The sequence below is a fragment of the Pristiophorus japonicus genome, chromosome 23 (assembly GCF_044704955.1).
Source record: "Pristiophorus japonicus isolate sPriJap1 chromosome 23, sPriJap1.hap1, whole genome shotgun sequence".
In the NCBI taxonomy this organism is placed as follows: Eukaryota; Metazoa; Chordata; class Chondrichthyes; family Pristiophoridae; genus Pristiophorus; species Pristiophorus japonicus.
In genome coordinates, this window is record NC_091999.1 from 52,110,860 (window position 1) to 52,131,401 (window position 20,542).

Sequence of the window (20,542 nt, forward strand, 5' to 3'; positions counted from 1 at the left end):
ATATATGACCAAGTCCGGATGGTGTGTGACTTGGAGAAGAACTTGCAGATGATGGTGTTCCCATTCACCTGCTGCCCTTTTCCTTCTGGGTGGTAAAAGCTGTGGGACAGGTTGGGTGGCAGGTTCCCTTCCATCAGAACATCAGGATTGGGAGCAGGAGTCAGCCATATGGTCCTTCGAGCCTTCTCCACCGGTCAATACGACCATGGCTGATCTTCGACCTCAACTTGACTCTCTCGCCCGATCCCCATATCGCTGAAGAACATTAGTGCGCCAGTTGGGATTTTAGTGACAATCCGGCAGCTTTCATGGTGACTGTTTTTCTAGAACCTGCCCCACAAATTCCCCGATTTATTGAACTCAATTTTACAACAAGCCTGTGTGTTTTTCTGGGTTCTCTCTCACTCCCTTTTATCTGTTTTACATTCATTGTACAGGTTATTAGAAGGGGAGGATTTGTAGACGGACAATTTAACTCCCAACATCACATCAAGGTCGGTCAGTCTATTCATCGGGACCTGAATATCAAACATAACATGGAAGCAAAAAGCAGAGTTGACAGCGGGGAGAAACCGTACACGTGTTGTGTGTAGACGAGGATTCAGCCGATCCTGTGGCCTGGCCAAACACAAACGCAGTCACACTGGGGAGAAACCGTGAAAATGCGGGGACTGTGGGAAAGGATTCAATTACCCAACTGAGCTGGAAACTCATCAACACAATCACACTGGGGGACGGGGGCTGTTCAGCTGCTCCGTGTGTGGGAAGAGATTCACTCGGTCATGTGAGCTGCTAACACACCAGCGAGTTCACACTGGGGAGAGACCTTCGCCTGCTCCGTGTGTGGGTCAGGATTCATTTCTTCAACCCACCGACTGACACATCAACTTGTTCACACCAATGTGAGACCTTTTAAATGTTCTGCCTGTGAGAAGAGCTTTAAAAGCAAAAAGGAACTGCGGACACACCAGCGCACTCACACTGGGGAGTGGCCGTTCACCTGCTCCATGTGTGGAAACACATTCAACAGTAATTACTGTCGGGTTTGCCAGCACTCTAGTCATGGCTCCACGAGGTAAGGTATTGCACTTGCACTGTTGTGACCTTCGTCCTTTTATTGCAGCTCCTGAATGAGGTTACAGTAAGGTGGGATCCCTTTTATAACTGCAGTGTGCAGGTGACCTCTAGGTCTCCACCTGTTGCACCCTCTGGTGGTACAGGCATATTGTATACAGTGTAAAGATACATTCATAGGTCTTATGTAACTAACTGTACATTGAGTGTACAGGGTGTATACACGCACAACAATCACCACCTTCTGAGACACCAGCGAGATCAGACCGGGGAGAGGCCGTTCACTTGCTCCATGTGTGGGAAGGGATTCACTCGATCATTCAGCCTGCTGAGACACCAGCGAGTTCACAAGTGACTGCAGGGTTTGGATTCTGCTGTTATTGCTGCTGTTAATCACATCCAGGACTGAACCATGTTCATTCCACCGCTGGAAGAGACACTGTGCAGCAGATTTAAAGGGACCGCTCACCAACTCCCACCGCTGGAAGAGACACCGTGCAGCAGATTTAAAGGGACCGCTCACCAGCTCCCACCGCTGGAAGAGACACCGTGCAGCAGATTTAAAGGGACCGCTCACCAACTCCCGCCGCTGGAAGAGACACCGTGCAGCAGATTTAAAGGGACCGCTCACCAGCTCCCACCGCTGGAAGAGACACCGTGCAGCAGATTTAAAGGGACTGCGCACATTGGCGAGAACAAAGTGATAAATTGGTAAATTTGAAACAGTCCCACTCTTGGGGCCCAAATTTGACCAGTATAGATTTCTGGCGAACTCACCAGAGGTCGCCGCTTTTCTACACCGATTAGGGCACCAAAAATCTTCAGGCCGAGTTTGGCCGCTCCCCAGCCTCGCCTCGATGGAGGTGCAGCCAGGTCCCGGAGCTGAAAACTGTGCCAGGACCTCGGCACATGCACGCTAGAGTGTGCACGCATGTGCAGTAGCTCCTCGCCCCCAGAATCTCTGCGTGTGCTCTGCAGGCTGTGTGGGAGGGGCCCGAAGCACACCGCCCCTATCCCTGGCCCAATGGGCTCCCTCATCGGCGGCCCGCTGAAGGTAGGACTTCTATTTTTGTGTGTTTATTTATTTATTGATTGATTGTGGTCCATTTTTCATTTTGCTTTCTGGGTTGCAAGAGATCTCGAGACCCCAGTTTAAGTTGACTGAAGAGATTGTGAGCTTTCTCTGAGTTTTGACTGCACATACATGCAAGTTGAGTTGCAGTCAGTGGGAGGTTGAGGGTATATCACCAGGAGCAGATCTACACAGTGAGAAAGAACCGATACGCCGATCTTTTATTTGTTATTGATTGATTGCTTATTATATAGAAACATAGAAAATAGATGCAGGAGTAGGCCATTCGGCCGTTCGAGTCTGCACCACCATTCAATAAGATCATGGCTGATCATTCACCTCAGTACCCCTTTCCTGCTTTCTCTCCATACCCCTTGATCCCTTTAGCCGTAAGGGCCATATCTAACTCCCTCTTGAATATATCCAATGAACTGGCATTAACAACTCTCTGAGGCAGGGAATTCCACAGCTTAACAACTCTCTTGAGTGAAGAAGTTTCTCCTCATCTCAGTCCTAACTGGCTTAACCCTTATCCCTAGACTATGTTCCCTAGTTCTGGACTTCTCCAACATCGGGAAAATTCTTCCTGCATCTAACCTGTCCAGTCCCGTCAGAATTTTATATATGTTTCTATGAGATCCCCTCTCATCCTTCTAAACGGGCCCAGTCGATCCAGTCTCTCCTCATATGTCAGTCCTGCCATCCCGGGAATCAGTCTGGTGAACCTTCGCTGCACTCCCTCAATAGCAAGAATGTCCTTCCTCAGATTCGGAGACCAAAACTGAACACAATATTCCAGGTGAGGCCTCACTAAGGCCCTGTACAACTTCAGTAAGACCTCCCTGCTCCTATACTCAAATCCCCTTGCTGTGAAGGCCAACATACCATTTTCCTTCTTCACCGCTTGCTGTACCTGCATGCTAACCTTCAATGACTGATGTACCATGACACCCAGATCTCGTTGCACCTCCCCTTTTTCTTATCTGCTGCCATTCAGATAATATTCTGCCTTTGTGTTTTTGCCACTAAAGTGGATAACCTCACATGTATCCACATTGTGCTGCATCTGCCATGCGTTTGCCCACTCACCTAACCTGTCCAAGTCACCCTTCAGCCTGTCAGCGTCCTCCTCACAGCTCACCCAGCTTAGTTTCATCTGCAGACTTGGAGATATTACACTCAATTCCTCCATCCCAATCATTAATGTATAATGTAAATAGCTGGGGTCCCAGCACTGAGTCCTGCGGCACCCCACTAGTCACTGCTTGCCATTCTGAAAAGGACTCGTTTATCCCGACTCTTTGCTTTCTGTCTGCCAACCAGTTCTCTATCCGCCAACCAGTTCTCTATCCACGTCAGTTCATTACCCCCAGTACCATGTGCTTTAATTTTGCACACGAATCTCTTGTGTGGGACCTTGTCAAAAGCCTATTGAAAGACCAAATACACCACATCCACTGGTTCTCCCTTGTCCACTCTACTAGTTACATCCTCAAAAAATTCTCGAAGATTTGTCAAGCATGATTTCCCTTTCATAAATCCATGCTGACTTGGTCCGATCCTGCCACTGCTCTCTCATCCTTAATGATTGATTCCAACATTTTCCCCACTACTGATGTCAGGCTAACTGGTCTATTAGTACCCGTTTCTCTCTCCTTTTTTAAAAAGTGGTGGTACATTAGCTACCCTCCAGGCCATAGGAACTGATCCAGAGTTGATAGACTGTTGGAAAATGATCATCAATCATCCACTCTTTCGAGGGCCACTTCCTTCAGTACTCTGGGATGCAGACTATCAGGCCCCGGGGATTTAATGGCCTTCAATCCCATCAATTACTTTGGTCTTGGTGCTTTAGATGCAGGGTTCCTTTTATTTTTTTTATTTGTTAATTAATTGCTTATTACTTTTTGTGCTTTGTTTCGTGCTTTGTAAATCTTGGTGCAAGGTGCAGGTTCTCTCAGCCTCCTTGTATTTTTTATTTGTTATTGAATGTTTATTTTTGTGCTTTGTTTCGTGCTTGGTGCTTTCTTATCTCTCCACAAGGTTTTTCTGTGTGGCCAGATATGCTGGCCTAAGTTAGTTTGGAGTAACTATTAGCTATTCAAACTAGCTTAATGATATCACTGCAGTGCCTAGCAACCAACCTCCCTGAGCCCTGCTCATTATGGGCAAGGTTTAGCGTTTGATGGGACAGTGGAGAGGGAGCTTTACTCTGTATCAAACCCTTGCTGTACCTGCCCTGGAAGTGTCTGCTGAGAGAGTGTTCAACATAAGAACAAATGAACATAAGGAATAGGAGCAGGAGCAGGCCATACTCGAGCCTGCTTCACAACCCAACACGATCATGGCTGATCCGATCATGGACTCTGGACCACTTCGCTGCCCTCTCCCCATCATCCCTTATTGGTTAAAAAACTGTCTATCTCTGTCTTAAATTTATTCAATGACCCAGCTTCCACAGCTCTCTGAGGCAGCAAATTTCACAGATTGACAACCCTCCAAGACAAGAAACTGCCACCAAAGCAAGTATATCCTTTCGTAAATATGGAAACCAAAACTGTACGCAGTATTCCAGATGTGCCCTCACCAATACCTGTATAACTGTAGCAAGAATTCCCTGCTTTTATACTCCATCCCCTTTGCAATAAAGACCAAGATTTCATTGGCCTTCCTGATCACTTGCAGAACCTGCATACTAAACTTTGCAATTTTTCTCCATTTAATTAATAACTTGCTCTTTGAATTTTTCTGCCAAAGCACATGACCTCACACTTTCCAACATTATAGTCCATCTACCAAATTTTTGCACACTCATTTAGCCTGTCTCTGTCCTTTTGCAGATTTTGTGTGTCCTCCTCACACATTGCTTTTCCTCCTATCTTTGTATCGTCAGCAAATGTGGCTACGTTACCCTCGGCCCTTTCTTCCACATTGTTAATGTAGATTGTAAATAGTAGGGGTCCCAGCACTGATCCCTGCGACACCCCACTAGTTACTGATTGCGAACCCGAGAATGAACCATTTATCCTGACTCTGTTTTCTGTTAGTTAGCCAATCCTTTATCCATGCTAATATATTACCCCCAACCCCATGATATTTTATCTTGTGCGTAACCTTTTATGTGGCACCTTGTCAAATGCCTTCTGGAAGTCCAAATATACCACATCCGATGGTTCCCCTTTATCCACCCTGTTTGTTACATCCTCAAAGAACTCCAACAAATTTGTCAAACATTCCTTCCCCTTCATAAATCCATGGTGACTCTGCCTGACTGAATTGTGCTTTTCCAAATATCCTGCTACTGCTTCTTTAATAATGGACTCCAACATTTTCCCAACCACAGATGTTATGCTAATTGGTCTGTAGTTTCCTGCTTTGTGTCTGCCTTCTTTTTTAAATAGAGGTGTTACATTTACAGTTTTCCAATCTGAATCGAGGGAATTATGTTAAATTTACAACCAATGCATTCACTATCCCTGCCGTTACTTCTCTGAAGACCCGAGGATGCAAGCCATCAGGTCCAGGGGATTTATCCGCCTTTAGTCCCATTATCTTACTGAGTACCACCTTCTTAGTGATTGTGTTAAGTTCCTCCCCCCTGTAGCCCCTTGACTGTCCACTGTTGGGATATTGTTAGTGTCCTCTACCGTAAAGACTGATAGAAAATATCTGTTCAGTGTTTCTGCCATCTCCATGTTCCCCATTACTAATTCCCTGATCTCATCCTCTAAGGGACCAACATTTACTTTAGCCACTCTTTTCCTATTTAGATACCTATAGAAACTCTTGCTATCTGTTTTTATATTTTGTGTTAGTTTACTTTCATAGTCTATCTTCCCTTTCTTAATCATTTTTTTAGTCTTTCTTTGCTGGCTTTTAAAATATTCCCAATCTTCTGTCCTCCCACTAGTTTTGGCCACTTTGTATGCCCTTGTTTTTAATTGGACACCGTCCTTTATTTCTTTAGTAAGCCACGGATGGCTATCTTTTCTTTTACACCCTTTTCTCCTCACTGGAATATGTTTTTCTTGAGAGTTGTGCAATATCTCCTTAAATGTACACCACTGTTCATCAACCGTCCTACACTTTAATCGATTTTCCCAGTCCACTTGAGCCAACTCTGCCCTCATACCTACATAGTCTCCTTCATTTAAGCTTAGTACGCTGGTTAGAGATCTAACTTTCTCCCCCTCCATCGGAATTTGAAATTCACCCATGCTATGATCACTCATTCGAAGGGGATCCTTTACTGGGAGATTGTTTATTAATCCTGTCTCATTACACAGGACCAGATCTAAGATAGCCTGCCCCCTGGTTGGTTCCGTTACATAATGCTCAAGGAACTCATCCCTTATGCACTCTGTGAACTCCTCCTCAAGGCTACCCTGACCAATTTGATTTGTCCAATCAATATGGAGGTTAAAATCACCCATGATTATTGCTGTTAACTTTTTACAAGCCCCCACTATTTCCTGGTTTATGCTCCGACCAACACAGTTGCTACTGTTAGGGGGCATATAGACTACACCCACCTGTGACTTTTTCCCTTTATTATTCCTTATCTCCACCCAAACTGGTTCAACATCCTGATCATTTGAGCCAATATTGTTTCTCATTATTCCATCCTTTATCAATAGAGCTGCCCACTTCCTTTTCCTTTCTGTCTGTCCTTCTGGATTTTCAAATACCCCTGAATATTTAATTCCCAGACCTGGTCACCTTGCAACCACGTCTCTGTAATGCCCATCAGATCATACCCATTTGTATCTATTTGTGCCGTCAACTCATCTATTTTGTTACAAATGCTACGTGCATTTAGACAAAGTGCCTTTAAATTTTGTTTTTTTAAACCTTTTTTCCTGTTTGTTTCCTCTCTCCTTCAAACTCACTTTCTTTAATTTTGCTTTCTAATTCCAGCTAAATTCCTACTGAATCTATTGTCAGGTTCCCATCCCCCTGCCAAGCTTGTTTAAACTCTCCCCAACAGCACTAGCAACCCCCGCCCCCGTGAGGATATTGGTCCCGGCTCTGTTGAGGTGCAACCCGCCCGCCTTGTACCGGTCCCACCTCCCCCAGAAGCGGTCCCAATGCCTCAGGAAACTAAAGCCCTCCCGCCTGCACCATCTCTCCAGCCACGTATTCATCTGCTCTATCCTCCTATTTCTGTACTCACTGGCTCGTGGCATCGGGAGTAATCCGGGGATTACTAGCTTCGAGGTCCTGCTTTTTAATCTCTCTCCTAGCTCCCTAAACTCTGCCTGCAGGACCTCACCCCTCTTTCTACCTGTGTCATGGTCCCGATGTGGACCACAACCTCCAGCTGTTCACCCTCTCCCCCCAGAATGCTCTGCAGCCGCTCAGTGACATCCTTGACTCTGGCACCAGGGAGGCAACATACCATCCCAGAGTCACGTCTGCGGCCGCAGAAACGCCTGTCTGCTCCCCTGACTATTGAATCCCCCACCACTATAGCTCTTCCATTCTTCTTTCCTCCCCCCTCTCCCCTCCGTGCAGCTGAGACACCCGTGGTGCCATGGTTTTGACTCTGGCTGCACTCCCCAGAGCCACCATCGCCCTTACCAGTACTCAGAACAGAGAACCAGTTGGAGAACGAGATGGACTCAGGGGAACTCCTGCACTACCTGCCTGGTCCTCCTCTTCTGTCCAGGAGTCACCCAATCCCTATCTGCCTGCACATTCTTAAGCTGCAGAGTGACCACCTCTAGAAACGTGAGATCCCCGTAGCTCTCAGTCTCATGGATGCACCGCAGTAACTCCAGCCGCCGCTCAAGCTCCAAAACGCAGAGCTGGAGTTGGTGCAGCTGGAGACACCTCCTGCACATGTGGTCGTCCCGGCTGTGCGAAGCTTCCAGGATTTCCCACATGCCACAGGATGTGTAATTCACGGGACTGAGCTGTCCTGTCATCCCTCTAGTTACACTCACAACTATCAAGTAGAACTAAACTCTAAACCTTAGAGAAATACACCCAGCAACTACTCAGCAATCCGCTGATTTAACTAACCTTTATTTACAGACTAAATACGAACTTAACAGAAAAAAAACCTTCAGGGGAGGGGAACCAGTGAATATCGAACTGAACCCAGCCAGAATTGGTGTTGAAAACTGGGAGTGGAGGAGAAACAGTTCAGAATTGTGTGTTGATTTGGATTTCAGCACAGCAGGAGGGACAATGTGTGGGACAGGGATTTACAACTTTGGAAGAACAAGAGAGGAAAGAATGTTCCATGGACCCTAGATGTGTCTATCCTGAATTTGTGTCTTGTACTGACAGTGATGAGTTTTGTTATCTCCTTTTACAGCGTATTAGAAGGGGAGATTTTCAGACAGGAAACACAAACCAAACATCGTGTCAAGATCTGATGAAGTCAATCGATTCATCAGGACCTGAATATCATCGGCCTTTGAAAGTGGAAGGAGAAATGTTTGTCTGTCCTGCCTGTGGGAAAAGATTTCAAATATCAGTGTGACTGGAAAGGCACCAAGACACAGACACCCGAGTGAGTGTTCCAGTGCACTGCCTGTGGAAAGAGCTTCAACCAGTTACACAGCCTGAAGAAACATCGCACCATTCACAGCGGGGAGAAACTGTAAACGTGTTGTGTGTGTGGGTGCAGCTTCAACTGATCGTCCAATCTGGAGAGTCACAAGGATACCTGCACCATGGAGAAACCGTGGAAATGTGGGGACTGTGGGAAGGGATTCAGATCACCATCTGTCCTGGAAATTCATCAACACAGTCACACTGGGGAGAGATCGTTCACCTGCCCCGTGTGTGGGAAGGGATTCACTGGGTCATCCCACCGGCTGAAACACCAGCGAGTTCATACTGGGGAGAGGCCGTTCATCTGGCCCATGTGTGGGAAGGGATTCACTGGTTCATCCGACCTTGTAACTCACCAGCGAGTTCACACTGGGGAGAGGCCGTTCACCTGCCCCATGTGTGGGAAGGGATTAACTGGGTCATCCAACCTGCTGACACACCAGCGAGTTCACAAGTGACTGCAGGGGTTGGAATCTGCTGTTAATGCTGCTGTTAATCACATCCCGACTAAATCATGTTCCTTCTGACAGTTGGGGTTTGTTTCTGCTGATGTTAATAACCCTATAACTGGGCTGGACTTTACTATTCTGGATATATTGCTGATTGTGTTCTCGGGGCTGCTGTGTCCATTTAAGAAATGCTGTGTGTTATCTTTCCCCTTAATTCAGCGACTCTCAACAGAAATTTAGTTTGCAATAAAATTATGCATTTTTACTCTAATCCTACCTTGATCTTTGGTACAAAATCTACAATAGTGTCAAACTTTCCACTGAATATAATCTCCAATTAGAAAGAGCTTGCTGACAATGCTTACTGACTTGCACATTACACACAGTGGCCCCTCCATTATCCACCAGAAAGAAGGGGAATGGGAATTGATGGGGAATCAGTGTCCCCAAATGTTGCCCCTCCCAACTGGTGTAGCAATCCCCTCGGAACGGGAATGGAGACAAGTCCAGACCAAAACTGTGTGCAGTACTCCAGCTGTGGTCTTACCAATGCCCTGTGCAGTTGTAGCAGGACTTCCCTACTTTTATATTCCATCCCCCTTGCAATAAAGGCCAGCATTCCATTTGCCTTCCTGATTATTTGCTGTACCTGCATGCTAACCTTTTGAGTTTCATGTACAACAATCCCCAGATCCCTCTGTACTACAGCATTTTGTAATCGACTCCATTTAAGTAATAATTTGTGTTTTTATTTTTCTTACCAAAGGGGATAACCTGACATTTACCACATTATAATCCAGCTGCCAGATTTTTCCCCACTCACTGAGCCTGTCTATATTCCTTTGTAGATTCTTTGCGTCCTCCTCACAACTTGCTTTCCCACCTATCTTTGTATCAGCAGCAAATTTGGCTGCAGTGCACTCCGTCCCTTCATCCAAGTCATTAATATAAATTGTAAATAGTTGAGGCCCCAGCACTGATCCCTGTGTCACCCAACTAGTTGCAGTTTGGCAACCTAAAAATGATCCATTTATTCTGAGTCTCTGTTTTATGTTAGTTAGCCAATCCTCTATCCATGCTAATATATTACCCCCACCTCCGTGAGATCTTAGCTTCTGCAGTAACCTTTTGTGTGGCAACTTATCAAATGCTTTCTGGAAATCCACATATATGACATCAACTGGTTCTACTTCAACTCTGCTCATTACATTCTCAAACAACTCCAGCAAATTTGTCAAACATGATTTCCCTTTCAAAAAACCATGCTGACTCTGCTTGACTGCAATATCATTTTCTAAATGTCCTGCTACTACTTCCTTAATGATGGACTCCAGTATTTTCCCATTGACAGATGGTAGGCTAACTGGTCTATAGTTTCCTGCTTTCTGTCTCCCTCCTTTCTTAAATAGGGATGTTACATTTGCAGTTTCCAGTCCACTGGGACCTCTCCAGAATTCAGGGAATTTTGGTAGATTACAACCAGTGCATCCACTATCTCTGCAGCCACTTCTCTGAAGACCCTGGGATGTATGTCATCAGGTCCAGGGACTTGTCCACTTTTAGTCCCATTAGCTTGCTGAGTACTTTATCTCTAGTGATAGTGATTCTTTTACGTTCCCACCCACCCACCCCCCACAATAGCTCCTTGAATAACTGTTGGGATGTTTTTAGTGTCCTCTACCATGAAGACAGATACAAAATATTTGTTCAAAATCTCTGCCAGTTCCATGTTTCCCATTATTAATTCTCCAGTCCCATCCTCTAAGGGACCAGCATTTACTTTAGATACTCGTTTCCTTTTTACATACCTGTAGAAGCTCTTGCTGTCTGTTTTTATATTTCTTGCAGTTTGCTCTGATCTGCTATCTTCTCCGTCTTTATCATTTTTTTAGGCGTCCTTTGCTGGTTTCTAAAAATTTCCCAATCCTCTGGCCTTCCACGGTCCTTCACAACATTGTCTGCCTTTTTTTTCAATTTGATACCATCCTTTACTTCCTGGGTTAGCCAGGGATGGTTCATCCTTCTCTTAGCATCTTTATTTCTCACTTGAATAAATCTTTGCTGAGATTATGAAATGGCTCCTTAAATGTTTGGCACTGCGTTTCTACAGTCTTACCCTTGAACATATTTTCCCAGTCCACTTGGTGTCAGTGACAAGGGTTGGTTTATATCACATGGGAGGAGATTGGTGTCAGTGACTGTGGGGTTGAGTCAACCTTCTTTGACACTGTCAACCGTGAGGGATTATGGGGTGTACTTTTCAAATTCGGCTGTCCTCTAAAATGTGTCACCATCCTCCACTTGCTTGGTGATAACATGCAAGCTGTGATCCTGGCCAATGGATCCACCACAGACCCAATTCATGTACGGACCGGGGTGAAGCAAGGCTGTGTCACTGCACCCACGCTCTTCTCCATCTTCCTTGCTGCATTGCTACATCTCACCGTCAGTAAGCTTCCCGCTGGAGTGGAGATAATCTACAGAATAAATGGTAAACTGCTCAACCTCCATCGCCTTCAGACCAGATCCAAGGTCGTGCCATCCTCTGTCATCGAATTACAATATGCAGATGATGCTTGTGTCTGCGCTCACTCAGAGGACGAGCTCTAAACCTTCGTCAACACGCTCACCATAGTGTCTGAGAGCATAGGCCTTACACTAAACATCTCCGTAACAGAAAGGTGCTCTATCAACCTATCCCCACCACACAGCACTGCCCTTCATCCCCACCCCACCCCGGATGATCAAAATCCACGATGAGGCCTTTGGCAAAATGGTCCATTTTTCATACCTCGGGAGCCGACTGTCAACAAGGGCACATATCAATGACTAGGTCCAACACCACCTTCTGTGTGTCAGCACAGCCTTTGGTCGCCTAAGTCATAGTGTTTGAAGACCAGAACCGTAAAACCGGCACAAAGCTCATGGTCTACCGAGCAGTAGTGATACCTGCCCTCAGACACGCTTCTCAGGCATGGACTATGTACAGCAGGCACATCAAAACACTGGAGAAATAACATCAACACTGCCTCCGGAAGATCCTGCTAATCCATTGGCAGGATAGACGCACCAACGTCTGTTCTCGCACAGACCAACATCCTCAGCATTGAAGCATTGACCTCACTCGATCAGCTACGATGGATGGGACACATCGTCCACATGCCCGATACGAGACTCCCAAAGCAAGCACTCTACTTGGAGCTTCAACATGGCAAGCGAGCCCCGGGGGGCAGAGGAAACGCTTCAAGGACATCCTCAAGGCCTCCTTGAAGTTCAACATCCCCACCGACACCTGGGAATCCCTGGCACAAGATCGCTCAGAGTGGAAGAGAATAATCCGTGAGGGCGTCGAACACTTCGAGTCTCTCCACCTGGAGCAAGTGGAGACCAAGTGTTGACGGCGGAAGGAGCACACGACAACCCAAGCACTTCAACAAACCGGCACTTCAACCAACGTACTTTCAACCACCGTCTGTCCAACCTGCGACAGAGACTGTAGCTCCCGCATTGGAGCCTCGTTAGTATAGTGGTGAGTATCCCCGCCTGTCACGCGGGAGACCGGGGTTCAATTCCCCGACGGGGAGGCAGTTGTTTCAAGATGTCGAATTTTACTTCTTCTATCAGTCTGAGGATAAGGGGTAAGCCATTTCGGACCGAGATGAGGAGAAACTTCTTCACCCAGAGAGTGGTGAACCTGTGGAATTCTCTACCACAGAAAGTAGTTGAGGCCAATTCACTAAATATATTCAAAAGGGAGTTAGATGAAGTCCTTACTACTCGGGGGATCAAGGGTTATGGCGAGAAAGCAGGAAGGGGGTACTGAAGTTTCATGTTCAGCCATGAACTCATTGAATGGCGGTGCAGGCTAGAAGGGCTGAATGGCCTGCTCCTGCACCTATTTTCTATGTTTCTATGTTTCTATGTTTCTATGTTTCTATGGACCGAACAGACATCTGAGACCTCATTTGTAATGTGGAAGCAAGTCATCCTCGACTCCAAGGGACTGCCTATGATGATGGTTGGTTTATATCAGACAGGAGGGGATTGGTGTCAGTGACTGTGGGGTTGGTTTATATCAGACAGGAGGGCATTGGTGTCAGTGACTGTGGGGTGGGTTTATATCAGACAGGAGGAGATTGGTGTCAGTGACTGTGGGGTGGGTTTATATCTGACAGGAGGGGATTGGTGTCAGTGACTGTGGGGTGGGTTTATATCAGACAGGAGGGGATTGGTGTCAGTGACTGTGGGGTGGGTTTATATCAGACAGGAGGGGATTGGTGTCAGTGACTGTGGGGTGGGTTTATATCAGACAGGAGGGGATTGGTGTCAGTGACTGTGGGGTGGGTTTATATCAGACAGGAGGGGATTGGTGTCAGTGACTGTGGGGTGGGTTTATATCAGACAGGAGGGGATTGGTGTCAGTGACTGTGGGATTGGTTTATATCAGACAGGAGGGGATTGGTGTCGGTGACTGTGCAGGAGGAGTCTCCAGCTTCAACTACTCGAGCTCCATGTTTCGGAGCTTGAGCGGCGGCTGGAGTCAATACAGTGCATCCGCGAGGCTGAGAGCTCCGTGGATAGCACCTTTCAGGAGGTGGTCACCCCACAGATTAAAAGCGTGCAGGCAGAGGGGAAGTGGGTAACCACCAGACAGAGTAAGAACGCTAGGCAGGTCGTGCAGGAGTCCCCCCGTGAGTCCATCTCACTTTCAAACCGATATTCACTTCTGAGCATCGGTGAGGGCGATGGTGCCTCTGGGGAGTGCAGCTCGAGCCAGTTCCAAGGCACCACGGGTGGCTCAGCTGCACAGGGGAGAAGGACGAAGAATAAAAGAGCTGTAGTGATTGGGGATTCTATAGTTAGGGGAGCAGAGAGGCGTTTCTGCGGCCGCAGACGTGACTCCAGAATGGTATGGTGCCTCCGTGGTGCCAGGGTCAGGGATGTGACAGAGCAGACGCAGGGAATTCTGGGGGAGGGAAAGAGGGTAAACAGCTAGAGGTCATGGTCCACATCAGGACCAGCACCATAGGTAGAAACAGGGATGAGGTCCTACAGGCAGAATTTAGGGAGCTAGGAAGAACATTAAAGAGTAGGACCTCAAAAAGTAGTAATCTGCGGATTACTATCAGTGCCACGTGCTAATGAGTACAAGAATAGAAGGACAGAGAGAATGAACGCGTGGCTGGAGAGTTGGTGTAGGAAGGAGGGTTTTAAATTCTTGAGGGATTGGGACCACTTCTCGCGGAGATGGGACCTGTACAAACCGGACGGGTTGCACCTCAACAGTGCCGGGACCAATATCCTCGCGCGGAGCTTTGCTGCTGCTGTTGGGGAGAGTTTAAACTAGCTTGGCAGGGGGATGGGAACCTGAGAACACATTCAATAGGGAAGGAAGTAAAGCAGAAATTGGATAGCAAGAATTTAGAAAGCGAATCTGTTAAACAGAGGAAACAAGGGTTAGTAAGTAGTAGTCAAGGAGGGCTTCCTGTGCTAAATGGTATATACTTTAACGCAAGGAGTACAGCGAGTAAGGCAGATGAGCTAAGAGCACCGGTAGACACTTGGGAGTATTACATTATAGCCATTACAGAGACATGGCTGAAAGAGGGGCAGGTTTGGCAGATCAATATTCCTGGTTACAGGATTTTTAGACAAGACAGAGAGGGGGTAAAAAGGGTGTCACGGTATTCATTAAAGAAACTATTACAGCGGTGAGGAGTGATATTTCAGAGAGATCATCAAATGAGGCTATATGGGTCAAATTTAAAAATAAAAAAGGGGCGATCGTACTGCTGGCTGTGTATTATAGACCCCCAAACAGTGGGAGATAGAGGAGCAAATATGTTGGCCGATTGCTGTGAAGTATAAAAACCATAGGGCAGTAATAGTAGGAAATTTTAACTATCCTAATATTGATTGAGACAAATATACTGTGAAGGGTATAGAGGGTACGGAATTCTTAAACTGCATTCAAGAGAACTTTTTTAGTCAGTATGTAAAAAGCTCAACACGAGAGGGGGCGGTTTTGGATTTAGTTTTGGGGAATGAAGCTGGGCAGGTTGAAGGGGTATTAGTGGGAGAGCACTTGGGTGCCAGTGACCATAATTCAGTCAGATTCAAGTTAGTTATTGATAAGGACAAGGATAGGCCTCGAATAAAAGTCCCAAATTGGGGAAAAGCTAACTTTGCTAAGTTGAGGAGTGATTTGGCCACAGTGGACTGGAAACTGCTACTTGTAGGTAAATCAGTGTCGGAACAGTGGGAGGCATTCAAGGAGGAGGTCTGGAAGGCTCAGGCCAAACATGTGACTTTAAAGAAAAAGGGTGGAATAACAATTCTAGAACCCGCTGGTCGTCTAAGGACTTACAGGGGAGGATAAAGAAAAAACGTGAGGCTCATGTCATACACCAACGGCTAAATACTGTAGAATCTTTTGAGGAATATAGAAAGTTAAGAGGTAAAATTAAAAAGGATATTAGGAATGTTAAGAGAGAGCATGAAAAATACTTGGTTAGTAAAATTAAGGAAATCCCAAATATGTTCTATAAATATATTAAGAGCAAGAGGATAACTAAAGAAAGGGTATCGCCTATTAGAGACCATCTTTGTGTGGAGGCAGAAGATGTTATGATTCTTAATGAATATTTTGCGTCTGTTTTCACAAAGGAAAAGGGCAATGCAGATACTGTTATCGAGGAGGAGTGTGAAATTCTGGATGAAATAAACAGTGAGAGAAGTATTAAGGGGTTTAGCAGCTTCGGAAGTAGCTAAGTCCCCAGGCCCAGATGAAATGCATCCCAGGCTGTTGAGCGAAGTAAAAGAGGAAATAGCAGATCCCTTGACCATCATTTTCCAGTCCTATTTGGATTTGGCCATTGTGCCAGAGGACTGCTAACATGTTACCATCGTTTAAGAAGGGAGAAAGGGATAGGCCAAGTAATTACAGGCCTGTCAGCCGAACCTCAGTGGTGGGAAATTATTGGAAAAAATCCTGTGAGAGAGGATAAATCTACATTTGGAAAGGCAAGGATTAATGCGGGACAGTCAGCAGAGATTTGTTAAGGGAAGATTGTGTTTGACTAACCTGATTACCTCCTCAAAAAATTCAACCAAGAGGGTCGATGAGGGTAGTGCACACAATGCAGTGAATAGGGCCTTTAGAAAAGCTTTTGATAAGGTCCCACATGGTAGACCGGTCACGAAGGATAAAGCCCATGGGATCCAGAGCAAAGTGGCAAGTTGGATCCAAAATTGTCTTTGAGGTAGGAAGCAAAAGGTAATGATTGATGGATGTTTTTGTGACTGGAAGGATGTTTCCAGTGGGGTTCTGCAGGGCTCAGTCATGGGTCCCTTGCTTTTTGTGGTATATATCAATGATCTTGATTTGAATCCAGGGAGTAAGATTAAGACATTTATAGATGACACTAAAATTGGCTGTGTGGTTGATAATGAAGAGGAAAGTCATGGACTGCAGGAAGATATCAATCTACTGGTCAGGTGGGCAGAGCAGTGGCAAATGGAATTTAATTCGGAGAAGTGTGAGGTAATGCACTTTGGGAGGGCTAATAAGGAAAGGGTATACACATTAATGTTTGAAGATCAGTCCCTCAAAACTGTCACCAAGCTCATGGTCTATAGGGCTGTAGTGATACCCGCCCTCCTGTATGGCTGAGAGACGTGGACCATGTACAGTGGACACCTCAAATCGCTGGAGAAATACCACCAGCAATGTCTCCACAAGATCCTGCAAATCCGCTGGGAGGACAGACGCACAAACATTAGCTTCCTCATCCAGGCCAACATCCCCAGCATTGAAGCACTGACCACACTTGATCAGCTCCGCTGGGCAGGCCACACAGTTCGCATGCCAGACACGAGACTCCCAAAGCAAGCGCTCCACTCGGAACTCGTCCACGGCAAACAAGCCAAAGGCGGGCAGAGGAAACGTTACAAGGACACCCTCTAAGCCTCCCTGATAAAGTGCGACATGCCCACTGCCACCTGGGAGTCCTTGGCCATAGACCGCCCTCAGTGGAGGAAGTGCATTCGGGAGGGGCCTGAGCTCCTCGAGTATCATCGCAGAGAGTATGCAAAAATCAAGCGCAGGCAGCAGAAGGAGCGTGCGGCAAACCAGGCTCCCTGCCCACCCTTTCCCTCAATGACTATCTGTCCCACCTGTGACAGAAACTGTGGGTCTCATATTGGACTGTACAGCCACCAAAGAACTCAGGTTAAGAGTGGAAGCAAGTCTTCCTCGAACCCGAGGGACTGCCTATGATGATGATGATGATGATGATACACATTAAGCGGTAGATGATCAAAGGGACCTTGGAGCGCTTGTCCACAGATCCCTGAAAGTAGCAGGCCAGGTGGATAAGGTGGTTATGAAGGCAGACAGAATGCTTGCCTTTATTGGCTGAAGTACAGAATACAAGAGCACGGGGGTTATGCTTCAATTGTATAATACCCTGGTTAGGCCACAGCTGGAGTTCTGGTTGCTGTATTATCGGAAGGATGTGATTGCACGAGAGAGTGTGCAGAGGAGATTTACGAAGGATGCTGCCTGGAATGCAGCATCTTAGCTGTGAGGGCAGATTGAATAGGCTGGGTTTGCTCTCATTGGAACAGTGGAGGCTGAGAGGAGACCTCATTGAGGTGACAACATTTTGAGAGGCCTGGATATAGTGGATAGTAAGGGTCTACTTCCCTTGGTGGAGGGGTCAATTACGAGGGGGCATAGTTTTAAGGTGGTTGGTGGAAGGCTCAGAGGGGTTTTGAGGGGAGGCTTCTTCATGCAGAGGGTTCTGTGGGTCTGGAACTTACTGCCTGGAAGGGTGGTGGATGCAGAAACGCTCACCACATTTAAAAGGTGCTTGGATGGGCACTTGAAGTGCCGTAATCTGCAGGGTTACGGACCTAGAGCTGGTAATTGGGATTAGACTGGATAACCTCCTGTTGGCTGGCGCAGATACGATGGTAAGTACTGCAGCAAATCGAATATGGCCAGGGTGACCTCCTGGACTCGTTTCGATCGCCTGGATGGATCAGAGAGGAATTTTCTCAAATTTCTTTTCCCCAATTGGCCTGGGTTTTTAATCTGGTTTTTGCCTCTCCCAGGAGATCACATGGCTCCGGTCGGGGTGGAGTGTAGAATGTTTCAGTGTAAGGGGTGTCGCAGTTGTGTGAGGCGGACTGGTTGGCCCGGGTGCTCTTTACCTTTCCGCCATTGTTCATTGCTCACAGGTTTATATGTAACCTTCAGGGCTGCTGACCGAGGGCCGTGCGGCTCTTTATCGGTCGCCGTGGACACGATGGGCCAAAATGGCCTCCTGCGCTGTTCATTTCTACGTTTCTACCAATTACTTTAAATCTATGCCCTGAGTTATTGACCCCTCTGCTAAGGGGAATAGGTCCCTCCTAACCACTCCATCTAGGCCCCTCATAATTTTATAAACCTCAATAAGGTCTCCCCTCAGCCTCCTCTGTTCCAAAGAAAATAACCTCAGCCGATCCAATCTTTCCTCATACCTAAAATTCTCTAGTCCCGGCATCACCCTGGTAAATCCCTTCTGTACCCTCTCTTTTCTGTAATGTGATGACCAGAATTGCACGCAGTATTCTAGCTGTAGCCTAACTAGTGTTTTGTACAGTTCAAGCTCTTGTATTCTATGCCTCGGCTAATAAAGTCTAGTATCCCGTATGCCTTCTTAACCACCTTATCGACCTGTCCTGCTACCTTCAGGGATCTGTGGACAAGCACGCCAAGGTCCCCCTGTTCCTCTACACTTCTCAGTGACCTACCATCTATTGTGTATTCCCTTTCCTTGTTAGCCCTCACCAAATGCATTACCTCACACTTCTGCAGATTGAATTCCATTTGCCCCTGCTCTGCCCACCTGACAGGTCCATTGATACCTTCCTGCAGTCTACAGCTTTCTTCTTCATTATCAACCACACGGCCAATTTTCGTATCATCTGCAAACGTCGTAGTCATACCCTTTACATTCAAGTTTAAATCATTGATGTATACCAGAAACATCCTTCCAGTCGCAAAAACACCCATTGACCATTAACCTTTGCTTCCTAGCTCAGCCAATTTTGGATCCAAGTTGCCACTTTGCCTTGTATCCCATGGGCTATTACTTTCATGACCAGTCTGCCATGTGGGATCTTATCAAAAGCCTTGTTAAAATCCATATACACAACGTCAAACACAGCACCTTCATCGACCCTCCGTGTGACCTCCTCAAAAAATGCAATCAGGTTAGTCAGACACCACCTTCCATTAACAAATCCGTACTGAATGTCCCTGATTAATCCCGGTCTTCCTGAATGAAGATTTATCCTGTCCCTCAGAATTTGTTCCAATAATTGAAAGTCCAAACTGGGGGAACTGAATTTTATTTTGTTATGCTATCGAGATTGGGGCCAGAGGGACAATAAATAATAATAAATAAATTATTTTAAAAATCGGTGATCAGACCTGCAGTATGATCAAAATCTCCAGCTGACGCCAAAAATGGGGAGCGTGGGGCTCTGTGAAGCGAACTGTAAGTGAGCTCAGTCTGAATGCACAGGTTTGTAAATGGGCTGGATGAATGGCAGATGAAATTTAGTGCAGAGAAATCTGATGCAAAACATTTTGGAAGAAAAATGGAGGAAATGTACATTAAATGGGAACATTTTAAAAGGAGTGGCGAGAGAGATTTGGGGATGTAAAAGTCCCTTTTCTTATTAATGAGCAAGTTCCAGAGTCCAGTGTCAGCAACTTTAATGCCTTAATAAGAAATATAAGATGAGCAGTTTCTCCGTCACCCACCGTATCTTATACTGATCCACCAATCAGAGTAAAGATGCAAGTCCCGCGTGTCCACAGTAACTGACACCAGGTCAGCCCGCTGGATGGAACCTCGGGCGCCCTGAGCTTGATCTCCGGTGTCTCCAGTCCCCACTGCCCCTTACATCAGTCTCCCCTCACTTTTATACCCGGCACTGATCCACCTCTGGCACCGGACTCTTCTTTGTCTTCTCTGCTGGGTTTGGGCAGGAAGTGAGGAAAAGACAGCTGGAACTTCTCTAATCTGTGATTTACAAGTACACTTTCCCTGGTTCCCAGCACTTACTTTTCTTCAGTAATTTTCTCATTATCCCTAAACTACCTTGCCTGCTGTTAGTTCTTATAGTTTCACCATTATAGGTATAAACATCTCACATTATAATGTAATCTATTCTATTACTCACACTGGTTTAAGCTTGGAAGAAGCACTGAGGGTAGCAAGGGCACAGAATGTACTCTGGGAGGGGAACTTCAATGTCCATCACCAAGAGTGACTCGGTAGTACCACTACTGACTGAGCTGGTCGAGTCCTGAAGGACATATCTG

At 46.4% G+C, this 20,542-nt stretch overlaps 1 long non-coding RNA gene and 1 other non-coding gene across 3 annotated transcripts in view; one reads left to right on the forward strand and one right to left on the reverse strand.

The window, feature by feature from the left end:
- The window catches only part of LOC139235663 (uncharacterized), a 43,170-nt gene that overhangs the window by 15,388 nt on the left and 7,240 nt on the right, over positions 1 to 20,542 (reverse strand). The gene's annotated exons all lie outside the window — the stretch shown is intronic.
- On the forward strand, positions 12,672 to 12,746 carry trnad-guc (transfer RNA aspartic acid (anticodon GUC)). Its single transcript has one exon. It is a non-coding gene; the product is annotated as a tRNA-Asp (tRNA).